This window comes from Aptenodytes forsteri, unplaced genomic scaffold, assembly GCF_000699145.1.
Source record: "Aptenodytes forsteri isolate BGI_AS27 unplaced genomic scaffold, ASM69914v1 Scaffold93, whole genome shotgun sequence".
Classification (NCBI taxonomy): Eukaryota; Metazoa; Chordata; class Aves; order Sphenisciformes; family Spheniscidae; genus Aptenodytes; species Aptenodytes forsteri.
The window spans coordinates 5046484-5053061 of NW_008794665.1; positions in this window are offsets into that span (position 1 = coordinate 5046484).

Below are 6578 nucleotides of genomic sequence, written 5' to 3' on the forward strand. Positions count from 1 at the left end.
TCAATTCCCAGACACAGGACTGAGGAAAATGGGAGAGTCATTTCCACCCATCCTTAAACACTCAATACTTTGCCAATTAACTAAAAGCAACGGTAGTAATAACAGAGAAATTTGTAAGAAATGATCCTTCTCATGTAAAGCATGAGCTGAAAATATCCTTACGCTGCCCGCAGTGCTGAATGAATTTCCACCATCCTCCCCACACCTGAGAGTGCCCATGGGACCAGGGGCTGAGGAGCATCCTCACATCTGGCAGGGCTGAGACGGGGTTGCCACCGCTCTCAGGAGCCCCAGCCGATCCCTCCGAATGCAAGTCCGGTGGCAGACTGGCGAGAAGGTAAACCGAATTTTAGTTTCACTTTAATTTCACTTTTTTCGCTGTGTCACCTCTTGATCCACACCCTATTTCATAGCAGAGCAGGGCCTCGGGAGGAAGGAAGGGTGCCGTGCCCAGGAGCAGAGCAAACCTCCTCCCATCTCTGTTGTGAAACACGGGCAGAGGAATAGCAGAACAGCTGAAAACTTCAAGACTTTAGAGATTCGAAATAAGGATCTAAATTGTTAGTTTTTCACCAGTTAGGAAAAAAAAAATCAAATCTTTTGATTTCATTTTAGTTGCTATTTTCTAGGGTTAAAGTTAAAACAGTCTCATAAGAGTTTTCAGCAACAGACTAATAAATATTCAGGAGGAGGGATAAGGAAGGGTTTCATTTTGTTTTTTTTTGTCTTTTGGTGTTTGGTGTTTTTTTTTTTTTTAAGCTACCAAACTAAAATCTGCATGTTTAGAAAGCACAAGCCCTTCCGCAAGCCAAATCCTTACCTCGAGACCAGCACTGCCAGCTCCCATGAAGCTCTTCCCCTTCTAAAAAGCCTGTAAGCTTAAGGGCAATCGCAGGAGTGTAGCAGTATAAACTGGTGTGTTTGACATTTAGGCTGCAAAACAGAGGAAACTTTAATTAGTGGAGCAAAGACCTTAAGCAACCCGTCGGGGAGTGCACCGTCACCGTGATCATTACCATCACCATCATCATCATCACCATCACCATCTACCTTTCCCACTGAAAAAGCAAATTGTCTCCAGAGGGAACGAGGAGCCAGCAACAGCTCCTAGACCCAGGGTGCTGACGTGGGCTGGCAGCAAGCATCCCCATCAGTCACAGGGAGGTACGTGGCACTTTGCCAGCGAGTGCCGACAGCATCTACCCGTCCATATTTTTGGAAGAAAGCATCGTGCTGAAAGCACAGGTCTTTTCTCTAATTGCCTGCAGGGCTAAGCGAGACCTACACACTTCCCAAGCTCTGGTTTCACTGCTTGCGAACATCTCCATCTGCCAGCTGGCTGTGGCACTTCACAGCTCAGGGGCTGTCGCTGCTGAAATATCCTTTCCCGCATGGGAGCCCTGCACAGGGGCTTCACGTCTTGCATTTCTCCTTGAGAAATTCTTCTATTTCATCAGTGGGGTTTTCAGTTTCTGGGGATGGAAACCCCGGGGAAAAATAAACCGGCATGGCCTTCAGGCACAGTTACCTACCCACCGCCACTGGATGCAGCGTGCCCAGGGTTGACCTAAAGGGCATTTGCAATCAGAATGCCAAATTTCTCTCTGCTTGGGGAGAAACAAAAATGAAAGATGGTTGCATTGTTACACTGACATTTCTGGTCTATTTGGATTAAAATATAAAAGTTTACTGCAAGTTGTCCTATACAAAAAGCACTGCTTTCTTCTGTAAAGCAACTTTTTAATAGGTATTTTTAGGATAGGAATTATTTAGTCCTCCATTGCAGTTTATGGATTTCATAGGTTGTATATTTGGTAAGTTATACATCTACTTCTTCCAACAGTTCTCATGGAAGTGCAATCCAAACTGCTGCTTCGATTTTGTTTGCTTGTTTTACACCTGCTCCATCAGCAGCCTGTCACGCAAATGCCTTTGCCTTTGCCAAACCTGTTAAACCAAACATAAAGCCAATGTGAACAGAAGTCACCTGGACAAGCAGGGGCTGGCAGCCAAGGGGGGATGCATCCCCATTCCCACCCTGATGACCCCCCTTCAGGGGCATCACCTCAGGGCAGCCCACGTGTCCCAGAGCTGGGGAGAAGCTGCTGCCTCTTCAGAGCTGTTTTACCCGGCAAACTCCTGCTGTGGCCCTGGCATGATGCTCCCAAAAGCACCTACAGGTTTATGTGCCTCTTGCCCGGCTGCGGGACAAGCTGGGGCGGTAGTCCCTGTACCTTGCCGCTCCAGCAGCATCTAAATGCTCTACAGGAGGGCAAGAAACCTCTCACACCAGTTGCTCGAGCAGGCAACACAGCTGGGGGAAAAAAAAAAAGAAATTGCAAATATTTCCTTCTCAGTAACCATCCTGCTTTCAGAAGATAGCAAAAAAAAATTTTCCTTTTCAAGCAAAAGCCTAGCAAACACTCCAGCTAAAAAAAAAATAAATAAAAATCGTACCTATGAGACAGCTGTGGTGTGAAATGCAGGTTGAGAGCTACTCCCCAGAGCATCTCCCAGGTGAAATGACATAAGGAAAAAAAAAAACCCCACCAACAAACAGTGGGGTGGAAACAAGACACCAAACTGCCTTAGGGAAGGAGAGCAAAACCTGAATGCATTATGGTTTAGGTTGGCATGTTATTGTGAATACAAATAGCTGTTACCTAGTTCATTTTGCATCTGTGTTATGAGGTAACTATCATAAAATGGATGGATGTAGCGTTTTAGTCAAGCCCAGTTGTCTTTGGGAAGATTATCTGCACGGCAGGAGGTTTATAAATGGCTGTTAGGGAACAGAAATGGTTTTTTTGCATACAAAAAAGCTCAGCGTGCCTGGTTGCAATTCTCAGTTAAGGGAGTTCAGCTCATAATCACGTCTGCTCCCTCCGTCTGTGCCCCAGGGCTGAACTTCATTAACGCTTTGGGCTGTTTCCCTTCTCCCACGTCAAGACATCAAATCCCTCTGGAAAAAAAGAGACCTCTTCACGAGTCTTTTCACCATCGTGTTCGTATCCAGAACTAACTCAAAGAAAATTCAAAGCACTTCCTCCCCTCCACCACATCTGCTGAATAAATGACCTGAAGAGGTAACATCTCCATCCTGCTTCAGTAGTATTTTTCAGGCTGGTATGAGCTTTTTTTTGAGGAAGGCGGAGGTGCGGAGCGAGGGCTCTGTTTGCAGAGCTGGAGGCCCTTGTGATCCAAGCACTGACGTGCAGCTCAGGAACCAGCTGAAGTCCTCAGTAAAGACAGGGGATGGATATCTCTTCTGATGGGAATGATACTTTTTTCTTTCCTTCTTTTTTTTCCTTTCCTTATAAGCAGGCCTAGAGAGATCTCTTAAGAGAGCACATTCAGGCTACTGTTGTTATTTTTGATTGCAGACTCAAAGCAATGGACCTGTTTGCAAATAAATAGCCCACCGAGCAACGCACTAACATCCGAGTTTTGTTGTACATGTTAGAAGAAACTTTTCATTCCTTCACACCTGTGCTGGTGTCTGCCTCAACTTGAGGCTTTGATGCAAGTGAATGTGGATAAGGAAAAAAAGGACACAGAAATTTCATTTTGCATACAAAAATATGGCCAGCAGCTTCCTCCCCAGGAGCATGGCTGGCAGCGGGGTAGCCGTGCTGGCATAGCAGCTCCCAGGCTCATCGCCTGGCTTTGCAGCGCACCACTGGCACAACACCCCGGCACAGCAAAAGCCTTTCCCGTTTCGGAGCCAGCTCAGGTACGTCAGCGTGATGCCGGGCTGCTCAGCACAGAAACCAGGCCTGAGAAATCATCCGCTGTCGGTTGAGCGTTCATCAGCGCACTGGGCTGGGCTGCTCACTGGTCCTCACCGCTTTGTGCTGCCTGGTGGAAACCACGCTTGGTCTTTGCACCCTGGCATCACACCAGTGTTGGGGTGGCAAACCAGGGAGGGTTGTGCTGCTTTGCTGCTTTTGCAAAGGCTGATGAAACTCCTTGTTGATGTTTCTCACAATGAGAGAGTGTGTGCTGGACATTCCCATTGTACATATTGCAGAGCCTGTTCTAGTGCCCTGCCGGAGCAGCTCACGGGCTGGGAAAACCCGAATCCACCTGCTGCAACACCTGCTCCTATGGCCAAACCAAACAGCACTGTTTTTACAGGCCCGCACAACCCAACAGCATATTGATACAGTGATGGCTGTCAACCTCCTGGTGGTCTCTGCCTGCAAAGATGAAATACCACCTGGCAGCACGGGCTGCGCGTACCAAAAGGCAAAGATTATTATTCTATTTTTAAGATCTCACAAAGTAATAAAACAAGAAGGAGGTGAGATCGTTGAAGCAGTTCAGCTGCCATCCATGCCCTGAAGGCATTTCGGGGAGGCCATACAGCAGGTAGCAGGAAGCAATGCTGGTTAAAGTCGGAGCACCAGCTGTTGTTCCCTGCAGTGCGGTGAAACAAAGGCAAGAAATTGTTAGTTTGCTGAGTGTCTGGAAATCTGCTTGGGGAGTTTGGTACAGAAAAGAGACCCCAACATAACCAGAGGTGATGTTCTTACAAAGAACATCATTACCTTCCTATCCAGGTATGAAAATGCATTATTAAAAGGCATTGGATTGCCAAACCAGCTTTTGCTTCCTAACGTGCCACTGGGCTCCCACTTGAGCCCAGTCCTCCCCGCCTGGGTGTGGGTACGTCCGGGACACTGAGCTGCTTTGGTGCACCGCTCCCTCTGCAAGAGAAGTTCATTTTCCACAGCACAAAGCTAAGCCGCCTCTGGTTTCTTAATGATCTGAGCTCCCCTGCTGCGCTGGCTTCAGGGCCAGTATCCGGGCTTGGGCTTTGCCACCATCCCTGGAACTCACGCCTTGCTGCCAGCATGCTGCAGGAAGCATTGCTGGCAGCCAGTTTGGTCCACGATAAAACCAGTTCAGTGCTGTGTCTTCCTTCCCCACCGTCTGCTGGAAAACGGAGGGTGGCTGGTTTTGTGACTTGCTCATATAAAAGCAGAGGTTGCTGAACCCAAATTCTGTGCGGAGTGATTCGGGGGCTGGGCAGAGGATCTGCTAACACAGCAGGACCAAGACAGCGGTAAGATAACTTCCTTTTGAGGAGAAAAGGAGGCAGAAAGGGGCAGGTAGGCACAGTATCCATTTAACCCAGACGATCACCACCCATCCTAGTTTGTCTGACACGACTCAACATGAAAGAACAGTAGGTTATAATAAACAACAGGAGCATATCCCAGTCTTTGGTGGCTTTGCTTAAGGTGCTCCTGTTTCTAACACCCCCCCGCCCATTTGCAGAAGCAAAGGCAATGCCCCACCATCAGCTGCATCAGAACCTGTGCAGCACCAAAAATACCAGCAGCTCGACTCACGTACGTATAGCAAATAAATAAATACCAGGGTCTCCGCATGGCAGACTCCTGCCCTGTGGGACCCATATTCTCCCCATGGCGCCTCTTTGGCTCCGGGCTGGTTTTAGCAGGGAAGGCGATTCCAGATTTTCGAGCTAAGCCAGCCGAGGATGGTCTCGTGTCCCAGTAACCTGGGATATACAAATAAAAATTTGTATGAAGTGACTGAGGTTAATTTTCTTAGTTTTGTGTCTGGTATTTTGTGTTGCTTCAGAGTATTGCTTAACACAACATACATAATTAAGAAAATTAACCTGAGCAAGAGCCCAGACCTGACGTGCTGTAGGCTCACCTGTCAGGGGTTTTGGGCCATCGTTACCAGATGCCAATGGGGACATGTTTTCTCCATGCAAGTGCACAGAGGCTTCAGAGACCGCTTCATATTAGGTCTCTTGAAGGAGAGGGAGGATTTGCACCAGAAGGTTTCACTGTTTCTCTGGCACTTTGTTATGGTGTGCTGGAAATTGCAAGTCAGCTTAACTAAAAATAGACTGATTTTAATTAATATGGGAGATGAATGCAAATGGCACAGGAGCTTCGTGGTGTTGGTGTCATCTCATACTGGCTGTTGCCCCAGCAAATGGGGCAGTGATGCTCAGAGGTGGTGAAGAGGCAGTTTGGGAGGGTGATGCAACAAGTTTGTCTGCCAAAATTTCTGGTAAGGCAGCTGCCGGCAAATAGCATCGGTGAGCTGCAAACACCACGCGGGGGTGAACAATTTGAGGGGAAAAAATAAAAATAAAAGGGGAGCAGTTAACGTTATCCCAATATTATCCTCTAAAAAGATGACCAGCAGTTGTAACTTCCCTTGATTTCTGTTTCACTTGCAGGACTTCAGGCCTGAAATGTGTTTTCCTGGGCATTAAACCTGCAGAGCAAAGCAGGAGCAGGGCCTACGTGAGCCTTTGTGAGCTGCCATCCCCATCCCCACCACAGACGCATGCCATGCCTTGGCAACGTGATGTGCTTTCACTCTCATTTTTCCTCTCGGTAACATGGGGATAATGTTACTCATTTTCAATTAGAAAACACAGACTCTAAGTATTAGTGTGCTCCATTTGAAAGGGATCTCTGAGAGCCTAGAAATTATTTTATCCATAATAGTTAGGGTTTCTTCTTCCCTGAACACCACCTTGAATACCTGGAACGCTCGCTCCAGTAATTATGTCTATTAACTTGTCT